The sequence below is a fragment of the Pristiophorus japonicus genome, chromosome 4, assembly GCF_044704955.1.
Source record: "Pristiophorus japonicus isolate sPriJap1 chromosome 4, sPriJap1.hap1, whole genome shotgun sequence".
Classification (NCBI taxonomy): domain Eukaryota; kingdom Metazoa; phylum Chordata; class Chondrichthyes; family Pristiophoridae; genus Pristiophorus; species Pristiophorus japonicus.
In genome coordinates this window covers 278,324,827-278,349,820 of record NC_091980.1, presented here as the reverse complement: position 1 = coordinate 278,349,820, position 24,994 = coordinate 278,324,827, and the positions used below count along the sequence as shown (strand labels likewise).

General features: G+C 45.7%; 1 long non-coding RNA gene across 1 annotated transcript in view; it reads right to left on the bottom strand.

Annotated features, from left to right (window-relative positions):
• The window catches only part of LOC139262367 (uncharacterized), a 37,386-nt gene extending 21,050 nt beyond the window's left edge, over positions 1 to 16,336 (bottom strand). Inside the window, exon 1 of the long non-coding RNA XR_011592956.1 lies at positions 16,263 to 16,336. This is a non-coding gene — a long non-coding RNA (uncharacterized lncRNA). The remainder of the gene's footprint in view (positions 1 to 16,262) is intronic.
• Between the last annotated feature and the right edge of the window lie 8,658 nt (positions 16,337 to 24,994).

The window sequence follows — 24,994 nt, the reverse complement described above, 5'->3', positions numbered from 1 at the left end:
TGCCTGGGCTATCATTATGGCTTTACTCAGATTCGGAGTTTCTACAGTCAACAGTTTGTGAAGGATTGTCTCATGTCCAATGCCCAGTACAAAAAAGTCTCTGAGCATTTGTTCTAAGAATCCCTCAAACTCACAATGTCCTGCGAGGCGCCTTAGTTCGGCGACGTAGCTCACCACTCCATGGTCCTCCGATCGTTGACACGTGTAGAATTGATGTCTCGCCATCAAAATGCTTTTCTTAGGATTTAGGTTCCCCGGATACAATTCTTCGTAGGATTTCTCTGGTGGTTTTGCCGGGGCCAGGAGATTCTTCATGAGGCACTAGGTTGATGTCCCACAGAAAGTTAGGAGGATCGCCCTTCGTTTGGTAGCATTCTCGTCCCCTTCCAGCTTATTGGCCACAAAGTATTGGTCGAGTCTCTCCACGAAGGCCTCCCAATCGTTCCCTTCTGAGAACTTCTCCAGGATGCCGACTGTTCTTTGCATTTTCGCGTGGTTGTTCGTTACCTCATCGCCAATTGTTACACTCATAATAAATGGTGAGACTGAGTACTGTGTGTAATGAGCAAGTGTGACCTTAGCTCCTTTAATAACATTCAAGAGTGCAGGTACCTCGTGGGTGGCCTACTCATATACTGTGCTCCCAAGGGATGCTGGGGTCCCTTGGGACTCCAACAGGTGGGCCCTCTGGTGGTCAGGTATAAAGCAGGTTACAAAGGATTAAATATATAACAGAACTGACCCTGCAATCTAAATTTAATGTGTGGTTTGTGCAGATTCAGAACAAAATGGGATTCACACTCCAAATTTATTCGAAAAGAAAGATGGATCAGGTCCAGTGTGGGGAATGTGGAGTATTAGTTAAAGAAGAAACCCTTTGCATCAAAATGGTACAGCTTATTAATATTATTGAGTGTAATACACTTACCAGTGTATTAATCTTTAAATAGAAGATGCCCGATGAAAGAAGCCCTGAGTATTGGCTTAAAAGGCATTGTGCCTTAAATTGGGAAGGGAGAAAAGAGAAAGAAAGATTTATATAATTCTTGTCACATTTTCTTAGAAACTTCTCAAAGTATCTCAGAAACAATACATTACTTTAATAATGTGTAATGATGTGGCAGGTATTCTGTTTTAGATGGTGTTGGTTAAAAGGGAAATGTTGATCATGGTGTTGGGAGAAGCCTCTGATGTCTGTCGAATAGATCACCAGAAAAGGCACAAGGACTTCAGTTTAATATTTGTTCTGGAGGACAGGACTAAGAGTTACTAAATACCTCGTCCCCTGTTACACAGTTCTTGACGTCAGGTTTTTATAAGAACAAAATTACACACGGCACAGGGTTTTGGCTCAACCAAGATTTGTACGTTTTATTGAACAGACACACAACTACCTCCCCTGTATAAATCACTACAGTCTATGTGGGACTAACAAACCCAGAATACAAATCCCTACGAAAGGGTCATTTGCATCGGCACAACTTGACTAAGTTAAACTCGTTTGCAATTTGGCTGTTACACATAAAGTTACCCAAACCCACTTACAAAACCCTTCTATGATTTGGCTGAAACAAAACATACAATCACCAATTTCTCGGCTGTCTTCTGAGGTTGACTGTAGGCCTTTTCCTTGGTTTCAGCTTGTGTCCCAAAGACTGGCTGGCTTCCGTTTCTGTACTGCTGCTAGCCTTTGAAAGTGGGACTTCTTTATACCAAAAACCAACTTGCAATCTTGGAACAAATTTAACACAATGGCCGCATCAAATGTGAACTCTTGATGGCTAACTGTTCCCCATCTACAGTCATTGTTCATGCTGTTGTGAGGTTCTTTACAAGGTTGGTTTTCTATTAGTATTCATATCCACGTGGCTCAGGGTCCGGTCCATTGTCTAGGCCTACCCTGATACCAGCCTTTCTGGAGCCACAGTCCAGGGTACGTTCTTCAAACAATGTCACCACTTACCATAAATGAATATATGAATGTTCCTGTATCTTTTCAGACAGGAAATCATTGAAAGTGTGAATGTCTCTCTTCTTCTACCATTGTCTGATGATTTAAGTCTGTAAGTGGTTTTGTCCTTGGTGGTTTCGAATCACACCCCCCCTTACAGTTCTAAACCCGAGAATTACAGTAGTGAACAGAATGCACAGTTGTAGACAGATCTTTCGGTCTCAACCATCACAATGCTTTTATTCAAGTTAAAACACACCCTGGTGGTGTAAAACAAACAAACACAGTACAAGACACAACACTGGTCCATCTGAATAGGCCCCTATCGCAAAGTACCCATGACTAAAACACCCCTGCTTGGCTCAATAGGGTACCACCGAATCTGTCCAATGGACTGTGCGTTCGCCTATGATCTGTGCAGAAACCTCCCCACTAAAGCCCTAATGCTTGGTTGGGGCACACGAAGCAGTGGTCTTCAGGATGTGTGAGCTGGGATAATGGTCACAAGTTACCCCTCTGGCTTACTCGCTGCTTCTCCCGATGAGCGAGGCTTTCTTGCTCGTAGATGGTGGTCCTAGATGGAGTGCTCAGTCCTTGAGTGCATTGAACGAAGCAAGCAAGCGTAGCAAAGGAAAGAGAGAGAGATGGCTGCAAACTGTCTTTCTCTTATACCTGAAAAATGCTTCTGAATTCTCACACCAAAAACCAGTCCTTTGCCTGAGGCAGTCCAACTAAAGAGCACTGAATCACATCTCCGACCTGTGCCTTTGTTACTGGGCTCTTCCTGGGGATAAAGGCTCCAATGAGTCTGGGTAGCAAAATAGCTTCCTTTGTCCTGAGGTTTCCGCGCTCCAGGGCTCTCAGTCATTTCGATGGCTTGACCACTGACCAGTTTATCTGATCTCTCACTGATGGGTTCTCATTACATCTCACTTCAGCCATCCCAGACTATCCCCGCCCACCTAATGTGTATTCCTATGGAACATGTTTGGACCTGTCCCAAGTCATGTTGCCAGCGCTTTTGAAATATGAAAAAGCAATGTCCAAAACTTAAAGTCCAAAATGTTTACGCTGATACTGTCGATGTTTACGTCAATTCTTACAGGTCAATGGCAGATATCCTGTATCATAGTCCTTCATGATGTCTGATGGTTTGGCTACAATGTAAGAATTAACTCTTTCCTGCCCAGCTCTTTTTGCAAGCTGTTATACAGTTCTGAGTTTTTATATTCAATAGTCCAATTTTACCATTGGGAGGGGAGGAACGGATCCACCTCTTATAACGCAGAATTCCCTCAGTGCTATGCTGAAATGCCATCGTCGATTATGTATCCTAGCAAAGAGAATGAACCAAAACCACAGATTGCTATCCAGGATCTTGGTGGATCGAGAGTGAAGAATGGGAAGATGGGAGCACACCATGATTCCAGGAGTATGGGAGTGTCTACAGTGAGACCTAAACATTTATGGCAACAGTTTCCAGACTATAAAAGTTATTGAGAGTTATAATAGCCTCGATCAGTGGCAGTGGCTTAGTTTAGGTTATGCGGGTAGGTTTTAACCCTGAGTGGGTTTCGGGCAGGTGAGAGTGGGCTGAGCATTTGCTGTCAGAAATTGCAGACCCAGTGTATTTTAACTCCCAGGACTCATCTACCTGCTAATTGCCAGCTCAGAATGGGCAGTAAGTGGCAGCTGGTCGGTGGGTGGGAGAGGAAGTCTGGGCGGACCAGAAGTCGTCCACTGGCACTTCGGGAAGGTTCACCAGCATACAGGTAAGTCACGGGTGGGTTTGGTTGGCACAGTCTCACGATTAGGGTGGAGGGAGTCTGCAGCACTGGAATCCTAGACTTTTCTTGTGGGACCCGGAGAAGTGCGACTGCTCCTCCTGGCCCCGACAGAGGAAAGTTTTACACCTACCACGGTTTATCTCTTCTTTCTGCAGATCAGCTGAGCACCTGCTTCTTCCTAGTGGGAAAGTGACTGCCGCTCCCCTGCTCAGGCCTCGGTTAAAACACAATCAGGGTCTTATTGGCACCATAGGACCTCAATTAACATTTACGCATGAGGCTCCCACCTGAGACCAGCAGGGGGCCTTATCTCCGCCAAAGCCCATGCTGCTAAAATCGAGAGTTAAAATTCCCTCCATGGTGTTAACAGGAAAATAGAACTATCTTGTCCAGTTCTGCAGGAATGTTTTGTGACAACAGAGACAGTCTTGTCATTGTGAAGCACAGTCTTACATGAAAATGACTTGAGACTTTCTTCCTTCCAAAACATCTGCAACCTTGCTAATGAACAAAATACTAAGCGATCATTACAGACTTTAATAATTCAGAAGCTGTTCAGGGAAATCTAAAGCGAGATGCATAGCAGCTATCACTTCTCCTATACAGTGCTGCAAATGAGGATATTTAAGTATTAAAACGAGTTCATCAAGGGGAATATTTCCATTCTGGATAGGATTCCCTGATCCCCAATTAACTAGACTGTAATGTGCTGTCAACGCTTGGAGTTAAATATGAAATAATAGTTTTGCAAGTTGAGAAACACAATACACTTGGTACATAGGAATGAAACAGTTTTAAAACTCGCAGGATAACTTAAATTTTGTAACAGTAGAATCACACACTACAGGTTTTGTATGTTTAGAAAAAAGCCCAAATCACTTCAGAACAAGTCCCTGAAATGGGGATCATTTCAGGGCCTGAAAATGACAGTGCTGAATTTACAGCTCCATTCCCATTATCAATCCATCCGCCACCATTTCCAAACAATCGTGGAAATGGGTGTCTTGAACGCCCATCTGTATTAGGCGGCAGCCAAATGCAACATGCAAATCGGAGTAGGACCCTGATGCAATGTTAAGGTAATAATGGGTGCAGCATGTGCCATGCCCATTGGTACCAGGCATAGAACTGGCTATCCAATGGTCCTTAAAGTGGCCACTGCCGGCCACTCAGAAAACATGGCAAAACATCTGTGCCACATTATTTTTGCTCCCAACCACCTCTGAGTGACTGGTGACACTAAGCCCAAGCAAATATCTGGCGGGTCATCTGAAAATTGTTAGTCATTTTCAAAGCAGGAAAAAAAAAATTCTATATGTGCTCTGACATTTTACATATCCTGCAGTTTGTTTCCTTACTACCATGTTGAACTCTGAGTGAACTGCTGCTATCTGTGATTGCGAAAGAAACTAGGTTGTGTCTCTTAACTTTGTCTCATGGTCTAATAATCTGATGGGTAGCATCTGATTACTGATTTGGGGCTCAACTTTCCCCAGTCATTTGCGCCATTTTTTTGGCATGCACCGTTTTTTTTCTGGTGTATTTCTTTTTTTCAAACTTTCCCCCTGCGATCTGCGCCGGCGTAACTGACTTAGTTTTTCTAGGCTAATTTTTTTTGATGTCATGTTCCCTCATGTCTGCGCAGTTTTTTCAATTGTTCGCAGTTTGGCCAACATTTTTTTCTCTTAGGTTGACGTATCTGGCCACTCCCGAAAAACCTTCTGGTGAGTTAAGAAAACCAGCGCACATTCACAAATCTACGCTGAAAGACGCCATTGTTTATAAATCGAAGATTTTGGAGGGAGTCAAGAACACTGTCAAAATCAATAATAAAGTTCAACTTTTTTTTAACCTGTCAACGTAGAAGTGTAAATTTGTTAGATTTCACAAATTTTCTCTTTTTTTTTACCCATTCACCCGCCACCAGCAAACATCTTGAAGAAGGCCTGGAGGGTTGTAGGTTTGGCCGGCAGAATCGGCCTCGTGCCCGGACACAGCAGCTCGGGGTTTGGCTACAAAAAAAGCCGTTGGGGGTTTGGGGGGGTGGGGGGGGGGAGGGTGGAGGAGAAAGAGAGAGAGAGCGAGTGAGGTGCCGATTGGAAGGTTTGGAGCCCGGGGAGGGGGAGAGAGAGAAGTAACAAACAATTAGTAAAGGCTGGGGGAGGGGGGCAGGAGAGGAGCGAGAAAGAGAGAGAGAGATGCGAATCAGAAGGCTTGGAGCCCAGAGAGGGGGAGGGAGAGAGAGAAGTCACAAGACTCAAGGGGGAGGGGTAGAGAGAGGAGACCCTGAGGGCTCAGCGACAACTATTCCACATGGATATGTTTACTGTTTGGAGCTATTCCGTAAACTTGTGTTGTGTAAATGGAACAAGTTCAGTTTTAATGTTAAATATATTTACAATAACTTAACTTTAATAAAATGATTCTTGTATTAAACTTTACTTTGGTCACTCTTTAAGATCACTTAAAAATTAACATAACATACAAAAATCTTTTAATTTGAGAACAGTTACAATAGTGACAATAATAATAGCAACAACAGCAGCAAAGAAAGGCTGCATCCACCCATCTCCCATGCCCCTATTCTAAGACCGCTTGCTGCGCTTGGTCTTGCACACTCCACCACCCCTGCCCGTAGGCAGTGGCATGGTGTTTCTGGGCTTGATACCAAGCTTATTCTTTCTAACATCTCGGGGTCAGCGTCAGGTGGCAAGTTGGAAGGCCCGGCTTTGGGCTCTTTGGAGGCTGGTGTAGGGATTGGAGTGGGAGTGACAGTTGATTCTGTCAGTGTTTCCTTATTGCAGCAGCTAACTCCAACATGCCTTCCCTCATGCGCCCTGACAGTGTCTCAATTGTCTGCAACATTCCCTCCCGCATGGCCAGTGACGTGGTTTGCACTACTTTTGACATTCCCTCCCTCATGGCCACTATTCCCTCACTGATGGTCCCGGATATCGTTCCCATTTCTCATGAGCGTGTTGTTACTTTTACCGACAGTCCTGCTACCTCATCACTCATCCCACTGATGGTGTCCAGGAGTGATCGAGTAAGGTCAATGCTCTCCGCACTCATTGACATCATCTGAATCACATCTTATAGATCCTGCAGCTCAGGAGAGCGTGGTCGAGCTCTCCTTCCCCTCCTCACCCTGGGTGTGGCTCACACCACACCACTGGGACCCAAAGCCTGGGACTGTGGGGCCCTGGGTGTGCCTTGCTGCAATACACCACTGGAACCCGCAGCCTGGGATGGTGGGGCCCTGGGTGTGCCTTGCTGCAACACACCACTGGGACCCACAGCCTGGGACGGTGGGGCCCTGGGTGTGCCTTGCTGCAACACACAACTGGAACCCGCAGCCTGGGACGGTGGGGCCCTGGGTGTGCCTTGCTGCACCACACCACTGGGACCCGCAACCTCGAAAGATGTGAAACCATGGACTGTCCCACCAACACTCAAACCACTAGTCACAGAATGGGATGACACCTCCATGAGCAGCACCTCCTCCAAAGTCAGTACAGCAGTGGGAGCTTCATCCATCTCCATCTCCTCCCCCTCACTGCCAAGATGGATTGGAACATGTTCTCCTCTTTTGGCTTGTCCGCATCTGAATCATCTTCTGCATTGTCAGGGTTGGCCTCAAGTTCTGCAAAATATAACAGGACAGTCAAATGGTTAGCTGCAGAGGAGGGGGCAGGGTGGGTGGCATTAGTAGGCTCACACAGTGGAGGCCAGGCAGCAGGCTGATTTGAAGGGTTATGATGAATTTGCAGGACTTACCATCTCCCTCGAGTGTGGGCCCAGCTTGTGCAGTGGTGGTTGCCTTTTTCCAGGCAGGACCCATCAAAGCAGTGACCCTCTCTTCCAAGGGTGTCAGTGGCTGCAGATTTGCCGGGCCTCCTCCTGTTCGAATTATTTCCCTTTTGTTGTGTGCCACGTTCCTCTGCAGAGATAAAAATGCAACTTTTTAGAGAGGGTGCCTTTCTGCTGGGTGGGATATATACAGCTGGTCACATTTACAATTGCATTGAATAAATGAAAATATTACTTACACTGACTACTTGACCAAGGTCCTGCCATTTCTTTTTACACTGGCCTCCATATCTCTTGGTGTTCACCAATGCTCAGTAATCTTCTGCAACTTGGTTCCAGCGTTTCTTCATTTCTTTTGGTGGAACGTTTATGTGTCCAGCTCCTGCCATGTGTTCTCAGTCACAGTAACTACTGCCTCCACTTCTTCCTGTAAGAAATTCTTGGCCCTTGCACTGCGTTGCATCTTGTACAGCTGTAGCTGCGATTTTTCCAATGCACTCACACAGCACTCCTTCTCTCACACACACAATTGGCTCTTTAAAAATGGCCGATTGCCAAATTCGAGCTGTACTGAGCATGTGCATCCATTGGAACAACGTCAAAAATGTAACTTTTTTCTCCCCCGAGCATGCGCAGAAGGTGCGGCATTGTTTTTTGGTGCAGACAGCAGGCTCCACCACCTGAGACGACTGGACATGCTGCGCGGCGCCAAATTCAAACTGTACATCGGGGAAACTTTAGTAAAATATTTCTGCCGCATTTCTGGCCTAGAAAAACTGGCATAACTCTGGCAATGCACCAGAAAACGGGCTTGGGGAAAATTGAGCCCAATGTATCCGAGGGCCAATGGATTTCTCATGGTCCAGTGGTCAGCATGTTTAGTTTTATGGTGGTGTGTATTGGTTTCTCCTGGTGATGCTGCCAGAATGATCAGATTGGAGGGTCTACATTGAATTCTCTAGTGTCAAGAAACAAATATGTATTCATCGCTGTCTTTACTGCCAATGTGATTGGAATCTTATCCTTGGAGTTACGAAGAATACTTTGAAATTCAAAGTGTGAATAGCATTTTGAATGATCTTCTGGTGTTTTATTGACTCTTGCTCATAAGCAAAACTGGTGTCCTAATTGTTATGTAAAACGACTTCAGATAAACATTGTCAAGATAAAAGAAATTCTACTGAAAACTTTACACATAAAATGCTGGCCAGGTCTTTTTCCCTTTCAATTGCTGACTGACCTGTTGCAGCATTTTCTGTTTTCAGTTCAACTAAAAACTCAGAGCTGTTTGGATTTCCAATTTAGCTCATCCCTCTCTTATCCACAGATGATTTGACTGGGTCAAGTTAAAAAAATCAGTCAATCATGGCGTATTCCATCATGTCGATCAGCTGCAGAAGAAACCATTGGTGATAAAATAACAGATCTAAATTGGAAAGCTGTCTTGCAGATATACGCCTGTCAAGGTGAAAATATTTTCTGCTGGCTGGGTCACATGCAAGATTGTTAGAATGTTTGAGTGAAGTGAACTCCCTCGTTGGTCCTGTGGCCTGAGTATGATCCTTTCAGAACAACTGAAAATACATTCTCCTTGTGATCGAGTGCCAGACTACAACCTGAACCTTTTGTCTCAACTGTGCCGCTAGTTCCCTCAGAAAGCAATTTATTGTTTCTGACAAATAAGCCTGGTGAGTATAGAAGATTGATGAGGGCAATCAAAAGAATACTACTGGCCCTGGCAAGCGTACATATTATAAGGCGGCCTGCACTATCAGACACAGGTAAAGAACACCAGGTACAGGTTGTGTTTAGGAAGCGTTTATTCAAAAATGACAACATGATCATTCTCGCCAACACACAGAACAATGACAGTAGGTTTACTTGTGCCAGGGTCAATGCGTTGACCAACTTTGCTCATGCAGACCTGCTGAATGTCCACGGAAAAACTTTGCTGCACGATAACAGCAACTGGAAAATCACCCATAAAGTGCATCCTTTTTTTTGATTTGTTCACAGGATGTTGGCGTGTGTGGCAAGGCCAGCATTTATTGCCTATCCCTAATCGCCCTTAAGAAGCTGTTTTCTTGAATTGCTGCAGTAGCAGTTTGTAACAACTGAGTGGCTTGCTAGGCCATATCAGAGGGCAGTTGGAGGTCAACCACATTGCTGTTGGAGCAATATAAGCCAGACCAGGTAATGACGGCAGATTTCCTTCCTTAAAGGACATTAGTGAATAGATGGGTTTTTACGACAATCTAGTATTTTCATGGTCACCATTACTGATATAAGATTTTTATTCCATATGTATTTAAGTAACTGAATTTAAATTCCCTAACTGTCGTGATGGGATTTCAGCTCATGTCTCTGGATCATCAGTCCAGGCTTCTGGAATACTAGTGTAGTAACATAACCATTATGCTACAGTACCCCGCATCCATCCTGTTATCCACAATGTAAACACCATGATTAGGTTTTGCAGAGATTTAGAAAAGTATCCCAGTCTTTGATTGCAATTTATTGTAATGGGATAGTTTCATGCAACCAAAATATATTCGAATTGTAGCAGATCTCTCATAGCAGTCCTCACTGTGTAGGTATGTTGTTTGATGACAGGTGTGTACATGCAGTGTCACTGATTTACAGTGACTGAATAAATCAAATTCTGTTTGTCTATTACATTGTAATCTGGGATTTTTACTGGTGCTTGGGGATTTAACATTAGCACAGTCCCATAAGTTACAAAAATATTTCTGTATTTCTGCAAACATTAAATTAATTGGTGAAGAAAATGGTCCCCATTGCGCCAATTTCTTTGGGCGATAAATTACCGTTGGGAGTACAAATTTCCAGGCATGATCTTGCATGACCGATCTCTCCCAGAAATGGCAGAGGCAACTTCTAAGTGTCCAGGGAGCCTGCCCAAAACAGGCGTTGGGCCCCATGAATATGCTAATAAGGGCCTGTTTTAGGACTCCATTTCCAAAGACGGAAGGCCTAGTCACTCATTAGCATCCCTTGCGGAAAAGAGAGAGACTGAGCATGTGTGCATTAACACATCAGGTGAAGGCAGCACCAGGCTCAGCTGTAATGGGATACCATGTCGTCAGATAGGTTGCCAATTCTCACCATCTAGGCTCATGCGTGAAGAATGGTGGGGAAAAGAATGGATGGGGAACACAAGGTAATGCTCACTACACATGACAGGTATCAGTTTCCCAGTTATAAATTTAAAAGGTTAATGAGTTGTAAACATGGGAGACTTGTCCGCTCAAAAGTTTGCTAGTTAAATTGGACTAGAAGACAACTGTCACTGTGTCAATTAGTACCTGTTGAAAGAAATTGCAATTTTTGCTGTATGTCAAGAATATGAACGGCATATTGAAAGACATGATTTAGCAATGTGTCACCATTGCACCAGAATTATAGAATCTGGCAATTACTTATGAAAGTTATTAATATATATTGATAGTTTGTGGTTCATCGAAAAGATAATAAACGAAATCAGGCAAAATGAAAACTGTATATTTAGGCTTATAAGTGAGAGATAGATTTTATTTTAATAATTGAAATGTTTCCTCCTTTCATGAGAAAGATTTTATTCATGCTATGTGCATTGACCCCGACAGCATTAACAGCAAGTCTGAACGCATCAATAATAAAAACTCAGAAATTGTTCAGGAGTCCTAACATTTTCTAAACGAAATCATATTAATAATAACTTCATATTAATAATAACTCGGGCACTGCCTGATGTGGAAACTACAGGCCTGAAATTCACCGTCCCGAAGGGACGGCTACTGCGGAATTTCGGCAGTCGATCGGAAAAATCGATCGGCCACCGTGTTCGGATGCTTTTCCCTCCCCGAGCCATATTCAGCTTGGGGAGGATTTCAGCGGTGTTCACTTCCGCTGGAAATGGCGCGGTGAAGCCGCAGTAAAGGAAGGTTTCCAGCGCTGAGCTCTGCAGCGTGAGGGCCCCTGGAAAGGGACTACCACAGCGGAATTCACCGAGGAAAAGGTAGGAATTTCTTGGCAGTGTCCCTGCAAGGTTTTCGATGTGGTGCTCGAACACGACACCGCTGGGGCCCTTTGGTAGGTAAAAAGTTTTATTACTTATTATTGTTTTTAGTTCATTTTCCAGCATCTGCAGTATTTATCTTTTGATATCATTTATTACTTATTAGTGTTTTTATTTCATTTTCCAGCATCCACAGTGTTTATCTTTTGATATAGTTTTATTAGTTATTAGTGTTTTTATTTCATTTTCCATGGTCTGCAGTATTTAACTTTTGATATAATTTTATTCATTGTTTTGGCTCCATTAAAGCTGCTGAGTGCTGCTCAGAGGTTTGCACATACCCTTGTACTTTTGTACAACTTTCAGGTCTGACTTTTTAGTGGAGGCCTGTGGGCTGCAGAGACCTGCTTGGCCGGGTTCACCCTGAGGATGGGAGGAGTGTTGGGAGGGCGACAGCTGGTACAGCTGGTCAGAAGCAGGGTGGCACGCAGGAGATGGCGTCACCATCAGCACCATGCAGACAGGCAGCGGGTAAGTGAGTCAGCAGCCATGATCCGTTCATTCCGCGCCAGACCAGTGTTCACTGGCCCGAACCAGGATTGCGGTTGGTAGCTTGGGGACAAAGGATATCTCCTATCCATTTGACTGATCACTCCTCTGCGGAACCCCAGGACAGCGACAGAGCATGCATACAATGGTGCTCATTGTGCCATCAGGTGCAGCATTGAGCAGTGCACGGCATCCTTAAGTAGAGGTTCCTGTGCCTGGACCACTCTAGTGGCACCTTGCAGTACTCTCCTCAATGGGTCTCCATAATCATCGTGGTCTGCTGCATGCTGCACAACCTGGCCTTCATGAGGGGACAGCCACTGGAGGTCAAGCCAGCAGTACACCTGAGGAGGAGGAGGAGGAGCAGGAGGAGGAGGAGGATCCCCGTTGTCCCAGAGCTAGGAGACATCGACCCTGGAAGGGCCGGGCGAAGACTGGCCAGCATCCTCCTGGGAGGGTGCGTCCTCACATTTATGGAGGAACATGACACCTCCCCTGCAATCTCCCCTCATGCATTATGTACTGGCGGTCTGCCAGGTCTCCCCACGTCAGGAAACAATATTCTTCTTCTGTCCTCCACTCCGTCCATCAGTGTCTCCAGTTCCATATCACTGAACCTGTTGGCTCTCCTTGCACCTCTTACACCAGCCATCCTTCCAAACTCCTTCCCCCCTCACGGCCTTGTTGCAAACCCTGGCCTTTAAAAAGGCCAGGGAGCAGCTGGCTCATTAGAAACCCTTACCTGCATGCTGAATTTCTCAGTGGTGATAACGCTCAAATTAAGACAGCCACAGTGCTGAAAAATCCACTTTGGAAGGGTTCATTAGTGCTGGAACCCATTTGTTCACTTTTGGAGCTGAATATGGGGTGGTCCAGCCACAAAGAAATTTTGGCGCTCATGGCCACAAAAATGAGCGGGGAGCACCAGCTTTCCAGTGGTACTGAATTTTGGGCCCTATATCTTTACACAACATTCATATAAAAGTATTGACAAAAGCATATATGTATTTGTGAAATGATAGACAAAATTAATAGGTAAATGACTTTTAAAAGAAGAGTCGAGTGGTTCCAGAGGTTTTCAATAATCATATTTCGGGTACATGTGAAATGATTAGACAAAGTGGAGGTCATTTTGATTTTGGGCAATAGTATAAAACACACAATATCGGCATGGCTATCTATTAAACACTTCTCAAGTCAATAGAAACTAAAATCGGGAGAGGTGTTCAACAGGTGGTCGAGCCAATATCACACATTTTACTCTAGTGGCCAAAGTCAAAATTATCCCCATTGAGTGGATAAGCAAGTCATTTGCACAACTCAAGTGACCCAGTTATTGAGGCACCTACGAAGCAAAATTCAGTACCGCCCTATTTGGGGGCAGTAACAGCCATGAGGCGGGTGTTCCCACACTGCAGTTCCTGTCAGGGGCGGGACCGGGTCGCAAAGGCACGCAAAGTTTCTAGCACTACGCAGTGGGACGCGTAGCGCAACGGATAGACAGGACCCTCCCCTTCTATTAAAGGGAAGGGCCAAGCTGCTGACTCTGTGAGCGGGAAACGGGGCTATCGCTGGCCCACCAGGGAGCGGGGTGCCATGGCAGCAGCCCGGCAGACAAGTGGAGTGCCAGGCTGCAAGATTGCGGCAAAAAGTGTAAGAGTTTCTAAATACCCGGACCCCGTTATACAGTTCTTTGACATCAGGATTTATAAGAACAAAATACACTTGGCACAGGGTTTTGGCTCAACCAAGATTTGTTTGTTTTATTGAACATGCACACAATTACCTCCCCAGTATAAATCACTACGATTTATATTGGACCAACAATCCCCAGAATACAAACCCCTATGAAAGGGTCATTTGCATTGGCACAACTTGACACAGTTAAACCCATCTGCGATTTGACTGCTACACAAAAAGTTCACTGGACCCAATCACAAAACACTTCTATGATTTGGCTGGAACAAACAAACAATCACCAATTCCCTGGCTGCCTTCTGAGGTTGACTGTAGGCCCTTTTCTTAGTTGCAGTTTGTGTCCCACAGACACACCACTGGCTTCTGTTGCTGTTTTAATTCCGTTCCCGATACTGCTCTCGTGCCTTTGAAAATGGGTCTTCTTTATTCCAAAAACCGGCTTGCAATCTCAAAACAGATTTCCTGTTCCCGCCTGTGATATCAGCTCTCCTGCTGTGCAGCACAATGCAGAACCTTCCTTGATATCGATAGTTGAGAAATGTGTGAATGACCCTGTATCTTTTCAGACAGAAAACCATTGAAGGTGTGAATGTTTCTCTTTTGATGCCATTGTCTCTGACTTCCACTCCCTGGCCCAGACAGAAAACCATTGAAGGGACGGATGTCTCTCTTCTGGTGCTCTGATGATGTCCAATCTCTCAATGAGTCATAGTTTTGCTGCAATGGCCGGGACCATTGAATGTGTGAATGGCCATCGTCTGGTGATTTAGATCGATGGCAGATATCCTGTACCATTGTAGAAACATAGAATCCATAGAAATTTACAGCGCAGAAGGAGGCCATTCCGGCCCATCGTATCCGCGCCGGCCGACAAAGAGCCACATGGCCCTTGGTCAGCAGCCCTAAAGATTACATATAAACCTATGAACAATGACGGAAAGGCAAAGAGCACCCAGTCCAACCAATCCGCCATACCACAACTGCGACATCCCCTTATACTAAAACATTCTACACTCCACCCCAACCGGAGCCATGTGATCTCCTGGGAGAGGCAAAAACCAGATAAAAACCCAGGCCAATTTAGGGAGAAAAAAATCTGGGAAATTCGTCTCTGACCCATCCAGGCGATCAAAACTAGTCCAGGCGATCACCCTGGCCGTATTCTATTCCCTGCAGTTCTCTGTATCTGCTTCGTCCAACAAAAAGTCATCTAGGCTAATCCCAATTACCAGCTCTAGGTCCGTAACCCTGCAGGTTGCTGCACATTAAGTGCCCATCCAACCGCCTCTTATGATGTGTCATGGTTTCGCTGCAATGTTTCCTGCCCAGCTCTTTTTGCAGGCTGCAATGCAGTTCTGGATTTTTATCTTTAATAGTCCAATAGTGGGGGTGAGGAATGGATCCTACACAGACCTCGTGATCTGCAAACATGAAGGTCGCACCTCCCCTTTAATGTTCGCCCCGCGAGCGGCCTACAGCCCGCGGTACGCATCCCGCAAAGCTGTCGCAGCCATCGCCCGTGGCAGCTTCATGGGGTGCAACCAAGATTTCACTCCGGGTGTGAAAACGGGTCTCTGCGCCTGGTGTTGACGCCATCATCGCTGGCCTAGCGGCATGGGGAACTAACGGTCGGAGCGGGGTGCTACCGGTGACCATCGCCGCTAAACTCACGCAGAATTTTGCAGGAGTCAGAAGCGGCACCGCACCCAGGCACCGCACCCAGAGGGCACTAATGGAATGTGCAAATGACCCAAATTTTTACTTATTATTTCCAATTACTAGATCTGACTTCAAAGTGGATGTCTTTTTAGCGCCAGCAGACTCGTTACTGTTTTGATGGATGAAGCGTCAGTAAGGCAAGTAGCGGATCTTTCCTAACTGCTGGACTACAATTCAAATGTTTTACTTTGCTGCCCTTAACCTGGACAAACCCATGATGCACAAAATTCTGCTCATTTGATGAAAGACTTACTGGAAGCATGTTTTTGCATCTGCAGCATATGCTGTCTGTACGGCCAGTGAGTCCACTTATGTAGAGATGCGTCCATTCATATAGTCGTTCTATCAATCTCAGAGTATAAAAACCAACACAGTAGGAAATATTTTCATTATTTAAAAAAATAGATATACATGGGGTTAAGTTGGTTAGCCCCCCGAAAACGAGCGTGGAGATCGCAATGCGATCTCCAAGCATATATACATGACAGTGTGCATCTGAGTGTCAGGGTGTGAGTGTGTGTGAGGGTGTGAGTGTTGCATCTGCTCACATTCAGATGCTGAACTCCAAGTCATAGTCAACATCTTCACCGAGGCGTACGAAAGCATAGGCCTTACACTAAACAGCCGTAAGACAAAGGTCCTCCACCAACCTGACCCCGCCATACAGCACTGCTCCCCAGTCATCAAGATACATGCCATGGCCCTGGACAAAGTAGACCACTTTCCATACCTTGGGAGCCTATTATCAGCAAGGGCAGATATCGACATCGAGGTTCAACACCGCCTCCAGTGAGCCAGCGCAGTCTTCAGCTGCCTGAGGAAGAGAGTGTTTGAAGATTAGCCCTCAAATCAAGCACCAAGCTTATGGTCTACAGGACTGTAGTAATACCCGCCCTCCTGTATGGCTCAGAGACGTGGACCATATACAGTAGACACCTCAAATCGCTGGAGAAATACCACCAACGATGTCTCCGCAAGATCCTGCAAATCCCCTGGGAGGACAGGTGCACCAACGCTAGTGTCCTCAATCAGGCCAACATCCCCGGCATCAAAGCACCGACCACACTCGACCAGCTCCGTTGGGCGGGCCACATTGTTCGCATGTCTGACACAAGACTCCCAAAACAAGCACTCTACTCGAAACTCATGGCAACCGAGTCCCAGGTGGGCAGAGGAAATGTTTCAAGTACACCCTCAAAGCTTCCTTGGTAAAATGCAACACCCACCAACACCTGGGAGTATAGCAGGAATGGGGTACTGAAGTTGCATGTTCAGCCATGAACTCATTGAATGGTGGTGCAGGCTCGAAAGGCCGAATGGCCTACTCCTGCACCTATTTTCTATGTTTCTATTAATCCGCCCTCTGAGTGAAATGCAGGCAGCACACCAACTTTTTGATGCCTGTTCATTATAATGATTTCTACATGCAGCCAATGATCCCCGCATCGTTCATTGGCTGCATGCATCTGCGGGGTGCCTAATATCGTTACTAACTTGCACTACTTAAAGCTAGTCTGCAATAATTAAAGCTAGCCTGCACCTTTTAAAGGGGAGGTGCATTGTGGCTGGAGCAAGTACTGGGAGTAATTCTGGGAAAGAGTGAAGAATGGCTGACCATGGGAGAGCGCGGGCTCCCAGGTTTTCAAGTGCTGCACTGGCGTGCTTGGTGGAGGAGAGATGTGCTGTATCCTCAGGAGGGCAGGTGGTCGTCCAGACACATGATGAGAAAGCAGTTGCCACGATAGCTGTGGAGATCAATACCAGGCGTATAGCCCCAAGGACCTGGATGCAACGCTCACAAGTGGTCAAAGTCAGTGAATGTATCTTCATATCCTATCAACTGCACCACCAGCCTCAGCCACTGCTCAATTCACCACACCCCCATCACTCACCTACCAACAATCTCTATCAATCAGGACTCATAACTAACATTCATATGCTTCACCTCATCCTCACACACTTAGCATTGTTGCAAGCCTCATACCTACATCTCACAGCTTGCACACACTGGCAGCAATTCAACCTTGATAGCCATATCAGCCAAACATATTGCAGAACACTCACTGACACACTTTCCTCTTTCTTGCAGGAGAATATGGAACACAACCGAGGCAGCAGGGGCAGAGGCTCGCTTGCATGTTTGAACCCCCATGGAGGAGGCAGTGCTGGCCATTATGGGAAGGGCCATTGCTGAGGCCGTGGCCACCAGTGGGGCTGAAGACATTGAAGATAATGGCATCCTCATACCTAATCTCCTTCCCACATCATCTCATCCCTCAATTTCTTCTGATTTACAAGCTGTTGAAGATGTACGCATACACTTCTTACTTTGTCCTCTCCCCTCACTACAACCCAAACCTTGTCCCTTTTTCATTTCCGATACACAAGAACTGCATCCTGCCCAGGCAGTGGAGGAAGAGCAAGAAGACAGTGAAGATGAAGACACACGGTCACTCGATTGCACGCTTTCAGCCACCAGCTCAGATACTGACACTGCGCATAATTTAAAGGACAGGATAGAGGCAAGATCTGCACGTGGTGAGATACCGGGCACAAGTGCACTGCAGCCATGGCCAGGGGAAAGGAGAGCACAGGTGCCAGCTCACACTAGTTCTGCTGCACGTGTCCCACAAATTTCATTTTGCCTAGTTTAGTTTATTATCTTTCAGATGAACCACAAAATATCAATATATCTTAACATCTTTCATAATTAATTGCCAGATTCTATAATTCTGCTGTTTTCAGATGTGAGCTCCTCAGGTTATACAGTTTGCTGAGTTTACAGCTGACATTTGAACTTAACCCAGACGAGTTCTATAAGGCTGCCGGTTTTACACCTGGCCTGATTTTCACTGACACCTTTGAAGTCAATAGAGAGTAAAATTGGGTGGAGTGTTAAATAGGTATACGACCCAAAAGTGCTCGTTTACCCCCAGTGGTTCAGTTAAAGTTACCTCCTTAGACTTTCAAAAGCCACACAATGTAGAACGAAACAAATTAAAATGTTGGCCATCACAGTACTTACTGAGCTGGAATTTCAATACCAAATATCAGATCACTTACTGCTCCCAATAAGCAAATGTGTTTTTTTATTGTAGACTAAAAGACATTCCTCCATAAATAGGTTTATAGTTTAGAGTTCTGCAATGATTTAGAAGTAAGTTTCAAGTATAATTAATTTAGTACCCCTTTTACGTTTGAACAGGAATTTTAACAAAAGTAAATACCTCATCATTTTTCATTGACAGTTTTGTCATTTTAAAGCGATTGGTTTGGAAGCAGCATCTGGTATAATGTCATAACAACTGACAAGCTGTCACACATCAAGTTAAAGGGGAAAACATTCCCTACCTTATCGGTGGGAGGGTACAGAGGTGAATTCAAATTGTTATAATAAGAATGGGTAACATTATCGTTATTGTACATGATGAAATTTTTTTTTAAGTTATTCATTCCTGGGTTGTGGGCATCGTTGGCAAGGTCAGCATTTATTGCCTATTCTTAATTGCCCTTGAGAAGGTGGTGGTGAGCTACCTTTTTAAACCGCTGCTGTCCTTGTGGTGAAGGTACTCCCACAGTGCAGTTAGGGAGGGAGTTCCAGAATTTTGACCCAGCGACGATGAAGGAATAGCGATATATTTCCAAGTCAGGATGGTGTATGACTTGGAGGAAAACTTGCAGGTGATGATGTTCCCATGCACCTGCTGCCCTTGTTCTTCTAGGTGGTAGAGGTCACGGGTTTGAGAAGTGCAGTCGAAGAAGTCTTGGCAAGTTGCTGCTGTGCATCTTGTGGATAGTACACACTGCAGCCACAGTACACCGGTGGTGCAGCGAATGAATGTTTAAGGTGGTGAATGGGGTGCCAATCAAGTGGGCTGCTTTGTCCTGGATGGTGTTGAACTTCTTGAGGGTTACTGGAGCTACACTCATCCAGGTAAGTGGAGAGTATTCCATCACACTCCTGACCTGTGCCTTGTAGATGGTGGAAAGGCTTTGGGAGTTAAGAAGTGAGACACTCAAAAGAACATCAGAACATAAGAACATAAGAACATAAGAATTAGGAACAGGAGTAGGCCATCTAGCCCCTCGAGCCTGCTCCGTCACTCAACAAGATCATGGCTGATCTGGCCGTGGACTCAGCTCCACTTACCCGCCCGCTCCCCATAACCCTTAATTCCCTTATTGGTTAAAAATCTATCTATCTGTGATTTGAATACATTCAATGAGCTAGCCTCAACTGCTTCCTTGGGCAGAGAATTCCACAGATTCACAACCCTCTGGGAGAAGAAATTCCTTCTCAGCTCGGTTTTAAATTGGCTCCCCTGTATTTTGAGGCTGTGCCCCCTAGTTCTAGTCTCCTGGACAAGTGGAAACAACCTCTCTGCCTCTATCTTGTCTATCCCTTTCATTATTTTAAATGTTTCTATAAGATCACCCCTCATTCTTCTGAACTCCAATGAGTAAAGACCCAGTCTACTCAATCTATCATCATAAGTTAACCCCCTCATCTCCGGAATCAGCCGAGTGAATCGTCTCTGTAGCCCCTCCAAGGCTAGTATATCCTTCCTTAAGTAAGGTGACCAAAACTGCACACAGTACTCCAGGTGCGGCCTCACCAATACCCTGTACATTTGCAGCAGGACCTCCCTGCTTTTGTACTCCATCCCTCTCGCAATGAAGGCCAACATTCCATTCACCTTCCTGATTACCTGCTGCACCTGCAAACTAACTTTTTGGGATTCATGCACAAGAAAGAGGTGGGCACCGGAGGGACTGGAGTGCATCATCACGCCCGGCAACCAAATTTTAATTTGATTTTACGTTTTAAAGTTTAATTTGTTTTAATTGCCGGTGCTTTTAGTGTCCCCCTCCCCTTTTATAGGGGGCACTGGAGGAAAAAATGTGATTTTAGTGGCAAAAAAAAAACACAAAAAAAAACACAAAAAAAAAAGGGGCCTTGTAAATGTCTGGTGTGTCATCCAGGTCGGGTGGCACCGATTAATGTTTTATGTTTTGCAGATAAACTCCAAAAAGAGTTTCATGCACAAGAACCCCCAGGTCCCTCTGCACCGCAGCATTTTGTAATTTCTCCCCATTCAAATAATATTCCCTTTTACTGTTTTTTTTTCCAAGGTGGATGACCTCACATTTTCCGACATTGTATTCCATCTACCAAACCTTAGCCCATTCGCTTAACCTATCTAAATCTCTTTGCAGCCTCTCTGTGTCCTCTACACAACCAGCTTAACCACTAAACTTAGTGTCATCTACAAATTTTGTTACACTACACTCTGTCCCCTCTTCCAGGTCACCTATGTATATTGTAAACAGTTGTCGTCCCAGCACTGATCCCTGTGGCACACCACTAACCACCGATTTCCAACCCAAAAAGGACCCATTTATCCTGACTCTCTGCTTTCTGTTAGCCAGCCAATTCTCTATCCATGCTAATACATTTCCTCTGACTCCACGTATCTTTATCTTCTGCAGTAACCTCCTGTGTGCCACCTTATTGAATGCCTTTTGGAAATCTAAATACTCGTCACAGAATACCCAGCTTCTGACCTGCTCTTGCAGCTAAGTATTTATGTGGCTGGTCCAGTTAAGTTTTTGGTCAATGGTGACACCCAGGATGTTGATGGTGGGGATTCAGTGATGGTAATGTCATTGAACATCAAGGGCTGGTGGTTATACTGTCGCTTGTTGGAGATAGTCATTATCTGGCACTTTGATGGCGTGAATTTTACTTGCCACTTATCAACCCAAGACAGAATGTCGTCCAGGTCTTGTTGCATGCGGGCATGGACTGCTTCATTATTTGGGAAGTTGCGAATGGAACTGAACACTGTGCAGTCATCAATGAACATCTCCATATCTGACCTTATGATGGAGGGAAGGTCATTGATGAAGCAGTTGAAGATGGTTGGGCCTAGAACACCGCCCTGAGGAACTCCTGCAGCGAGGTCCTGGGGCTGAAATGAATGACCTCCAACCACTACAACCATCTTCCTTTGTGCTAGGTATGACTCTAGCCAGTGGGGACTTTTCCCACGGAGTTCCATTAACTTCAGTTTTACTAGGGCTCTTTGTTGCCACACTTGGTCAAATGCTGCCTTGAAGTCAAGGGCAGTCACTCTCACCTCACCTCTGGAATTCAGCTCTTTTTCCATGTTTTGACCAAGGTTGTAATGAGGTCTGGAGCCGAGTGGCCCTGGTGGAACCCAAACTGGGATTAATTGAGCAGGTTATTGGTGAGTAAATGCTACTTGATAACACTGTCGACGACACCTTCCAACACTTTGCTGATGATTGAGGTTCACTGGCTGCTGACATGAGCCACCGTATAGGTGATTGTTGTATGTCATGTGGCTTTTGAGGTGTGATTCTGTCATCAAGTTGCTGAGATGTCCCCCTCTCTCCATCTCCCAATGCCAGCATCTCTCTGAAATTTCCAGAGCCATCTCCCCTGTTACTGTCAGATGTGCAAGGACTGGAGGGCTACCTCTGGTTATCGCTCTCTCCCTGTTATGGCTCTTTTCTCCTGCTAGGGGGAAAAGAAAAGAAGTTTGAGCGAGAGTGATGGAATTAGTGTAAGGAATGGATGGGTTACATCTATAGAGGGTGACTATGAGGGAGTGGGGTGCGAATGACAAATGGCCTCCTTCTGTGGTGTTACTTGCTATGATTGCATTAGGATGACGATAAGTGTGAGGGGTGTCAGTCAGATGGGGATGTATGTACATGGAGAGAAAGGGGGATGGGTGGATGTGCAATGTTGGTGTGAGTAATGATGTGCAGGGGTAGGCTTGGGAAGGCAGAGTGATGGGGATGCATTGACAGGCACTTCAGGATGAAGGTGAGGGTTGCACTCACATCTCCTGACCTCTTGAGATCATTGAAGTGCTTCCTGCACTGTATCCAGGTCCTTCTGACCACATCCCTTCTGCTGACCTCCTCAGCAATATCCAGCCAGGCTCTTTTTGTTGCTTGTGGAGGTCTCCTTAGCCTGTCATCAGGGAAGAAGACCTCCCCGCCTGCTCTGACAGCCTCCACAAGAGTATGCAAGGAAGAATCCGAGAGCCAGGATACAGCCTTCTGCATTTGGCTATCCATCTTTCAAAATGTTTATCTCTGCTGTGGCCTTTCTTTCAAACCTTTCACCTTCCTCTGGAAATCATCAAGTGAGTTGAGTGCAAGGCTGTTTTAAATATGGCTGCTGGAAACAAGTCATCGACGACATCATTGGACCCGCAGCATTTAATAGGTCCAGGAATCGCACATGACTCTTTCAATTGGGGCCATTAAGTGAAAGTCGCTCTGAGCAGCGCGTTGCTCAGAACATTGCATTTTGGCCCATACGTGGCCCGGCCGTGGCCAGCCCAGCGTTAAGGTGAAAGTTCCGGCCAGAGTTCATGTTTCAGGTTGAGATATTGCCTGACCTGCTGAGTATTTCCAGCATCTTATGCTGTCAATTCAGATTTCCAGCATCCGCTCGCAGAGAGAAAAGGAAGACACAAAAGAGGAAGAAGCCAAAGAGAAGGAAGCAGAAGAGGAGGAAGCAGAAGCAACCCAGACAGTCCCTATCTGGCCGGCATATCCGGGAGGAATCATCTTCCTGCGGTGACCACAACCCATATTCGCCTTTCAACATTTCCCTCTATTACTGACCATCACAGCGTTCATTCTCTTGGCCACAATGCTGAAATAAAAGCCACCATAACTCAAACTTTCCAATCCAACTTTATACATCTATCTATCCAATATGACATTATGAAATAAACTCATCACCCTTATGCATTCTCTTAGTGACTATCTTGTGTGTGCCTTTGCCTATCCTACTGATGTCAGGCAGCGCTACCCCAATGACAGTAGCATGGCTGGTGGAAGGCTGCTGACATTCTGTGGAGGTCACTGCAAATGGCCTTGCTGGCCGACCTTGAGGAGCTTGAGGAGGGAAGTGTCAAATCAAGTGACGGTGTTTTTTTTCTTCTTCTTCTCCTCCTCCTCCTCCTCCTCCTTCTCCTTCTTCTTCTCTCTCCTCTCTCACATCTTCTTCTTCTCTCTCCTCTCCCTCATCTTGGCCAACCACTGGCTGGGCAGACTGCATTTCCTGGGTGTGTTAAATGAGGAAGACACAAGGGTGGAGTTGTGGTAAGGGGAGGGTGGGAAAGCAAGTGGTGCATGCCAGAAGGAGCATAACTCATGAGGATACCAGCATCTTGTATCCTTTCAGCCCATCGCTGGCCAAGGGCTCAGCCATGACCCTGCAAAGAATGGCCTGCACCGTCTCTTCCAAGGGGATGAGGTGAGCCTCGGAATGGGAGATGTGCCTTGAGATTGGTACAGGCTGTTGGTAAATGAGTGATTGGGGGGGGGGGCGGGGGTCGTGCATCGAGCTGTGTGTGAGGCTAGTGATTCAGTTGGTGGGTGACATCTTCCAACGATGCATTCACTGACCTTGACCAGTGGTCTGTGGTCATGAACCTCTTAGGGCACTGGAGCCAGGTGGTGAGGGCGACACTGCTGGCAGTGACAGCCTCAGTGATGTGGTTCCACATCGTTCTTTCTGGAGAGCCTCCTGGTCCCTATGGGTATAGGACCTGTCTTGCAGTGTTGACCCCCTGCATAAAGCTGGAGTGCTGCGTGCGAGACCCTGGGTACCCCTTCCCTGGCTTGCTGAGACATTTGTGTTGGTGCTGAAACACGTTTTCCATTTTTTGAGGTTTGGAAAGGAATTCAACTTTAAGCGCTGAAGACTCCTACTTGTGACTTCTTTTTTGAAAGGCAGCAAAGGCTGAACAATGCATTTTTTCACTTGATTTTAATTTTTATTAGCTCTGAACACAATGTCCCTTTAATTCATAGCCGTTTTAATTGCCCACAATTCATTGCTAATGCCACAGCCTCGCTCCCCGAGAACTTTGGGTCGGATGCCTCCAGTTTCGCCCCCAGGAGGGCATTGCACTGATACTTAACGCTGGGCTAACGCAAATCTTTGCCCAGTAGTGCTGCAGCCACTTGCAGCGGCCAAAAACTCGAGACCGCGGTGACATCAGCTGTTTTTTTGTCGATGTCCAATTTCTAGGCATTCGTCTCTTCTCTTTATGTCAAGGAATGGAAAAGACCAACAAGATGGAAGAGCTGTGAATTAGTCGGGAATTGAGAGGTGTGCTTCACGGATTATACTTAAAAAAATAAAAATTGGTGAAATAAATGCAAATCTTTCATGTTTGTCTGCAGGCACTAGTTAGTGGGGAACATTGTGAAGTATGCAATTTTTTGTCTGTTTGCTGGACTCAGGAATTAGCTTTTTCAAAGTGACAATCTGCTTTTAGTTCCTTTTATCATATACTCATTTCTTGCTTCCAGCAGGAAAATTCGCGAACTGAGAGCACATAATAACAACTTAAGAAATAGGAACAGGAGTAAATTATACGGCCCCTCGAGCCTGCTCCACCATTC